Below are 1,912 nucleotides of genomic sequence, written 5' to 3' on the forward strand. Positions count from 1 at the left end.
TCCTGCTGACTTCTTAGATTGATTGACTTCCACGACACACATTGAGAGCCCTTTCTGGCTAAATACTTACCCAAATTCAGAAGTATGCATCCACTCTCTGGAGCCCCGGTCTGGGCCTTCGATGTTGAATAACCGTGACAAAAATGAGAGCGTAGCTGTGGCCACTGTTACTCTGGTCTCTTCCCTCCATTCGGTCGAAGAAAGCTTGTTGACTAACATGTCTTATTTCCACACCTTACACCAGTGTTTCTTTCTCTGGCCCTGTCTTTGGAAAACGTCTTTCCTCCTCCTTCACTCACAGCTTCTGTGTGCGTAGGCAATGCAACCGTCCTGCCCTCGGGCAGTACCGCGGTAGCCAGGGGGCACAACCCTGAGTTCCCTGTCTGCCTTTGGGGGCAGGTAGACGAGCTATGGGCGGGATTCACAACAGCGCTGCTAAACCGTGGGGGTGAAATCCCAGCTGCTGTTGCTTGTGTCCAGCAGTATCTTCCCCCCGGTATGCCGCTGTGAAGCGGGATTACGTGAGCAATAAGGCTCTTCCAAGGGTGAGGTGCTCTGGCTGCGAGTGCTTTCGGAATGCAGTTTTCCCAAGCAAGCCTGTGTACTGAAAAAAAGAAAAGAATTACATTTTAAGAAATCAGCAGAAGTGGAAGCTCTACCTGAGCATGGCTCACACAATGGGAAATGTGCCTGTTTTCCTGGCACACGACAGCGTGCTCAGCACCAAGAGGAATAGCTTTGCCCTAGGGCAGGTTATGTGAGGGGGAATTACCTGTTTCAAGGGAAACGCTTCAAAGAATGATATTTTCGAAGTGCTTTGGATTCTCTAAGTCGGCTGTGCTTGTTCAAATCTGGCGAGAATGCTTCTAAACATGGCGAGTGTCATTTAAAATACACAGTATGTGTTTCTGGCTGTAAAGCTGTCACATAATGAAAGATGCTCATTATTTCAGAAATTACAGCTCAATTTTTGCAGAACGGATATAAGGCTTTCGGACTGCAGAAATCCAGCGGGAAAGCTGCGGTCAAACGAGTCATTTCTGTGCTTCGGGAGGGGGCTTATCTGCCTGTTTATCAGAGTTTGGAAGTATTGCAGAATGTTTTTCACTGCAATTTGGACGCTGTCCCAAGTTATTTTGGCTCTTCTCCCCGGACTTTCATCATCTGGGTTTCTAATTCTGCGAGGGATCACTGGGGTTTACAACTTGGCCATTTCTGCCGGAGCGCCGGGGTCAGTTTGACTGGTTGCTTTGTAACTCCCAGTTTCATTCTGAGTTTTCTTTGAAATCCTTTGTCTGTGGGAGTGCAGCGTGGCTGCTCTGAGCTTTCGATACCTCCCTGAGCAATTTTTTTAGCGACAAAGAAAGGTGTTAGAATGTAATGAGTGTCCTGAGTTAACGTATGCAATCCTGCGTGTATAGGCTGTGCTTTTGCTTTTTCCTTCTTTTTATATCTTGCACCTCTATGTTCCTTTTTACATCGTTAGTAGAAATAGTTTGTTTAGTCTGATGTGAAACGCGCCTCTTTTTTCTGAAGTTTGCATAGTCTAAAGTATTTATGAAAGAGTAGATCAGAGAACATAAAATTCAACAGAAACTCAAAAAAGCAACACAAATAAGTGTATTTTGAGACATCAGTGGAAAAACTACCCGTGTGTAAAGCAAAGCAGAGTCTTGCTTGTACCAAAGCCTGTTTTGCTTGCTGACAAGCACCAAATCAGTTAATAATTCCTGTGGATAATTGAAGTGAAGATGGGATAGCTCCTTTTTTCCTGAGTGTATGAGAGTGATTACTGCTACATACTACAAAATGATGGCATGCATAAAAGTTAAATCTCTCTTCTGTGTCTACAGCTTCTTCCTGTCATCTTAATTCAAGCAAAACTTCTTTAGAAGTCGGCGGAATTTTTTCC

At 44.8% G+C, this 1,912-nt stretch overlaps 1 protein-coding gene across 1 annotated transcript in view; it reads left to right on the forward strand.

Moving 5' to 3' along the window:
* TNIP3 (TNFAIP3 interacting protein 3) overlaps nucleotides 1–1,912 on the forward strand; it is a gene marked incomplete at its 5' end in the record, with an annotated part of 59,327 nt that overhangs the window by 51,687 nt on the left and 5,728 nt on the right. The gene's annotated exons all lie outside the window — the stretch shown is intronic.

The sequence above is a fragment of the Buceros rhinoceros genome, unplaced genomic scaffold (assembly GCF_000710305.1).
Source record: "Buceros rhinoceros silvestris isolate BGI_N320 unplaced genomic scaffold, ASM71030v1 scaffold7620, whole genome shotgun sequence".
Lineage (NCBI taxonomy): Eukaryota > Metazoa > Chordata > Aves > Bucerotiformes > Bucerotidae > Buceros > Buceros rhinoceros.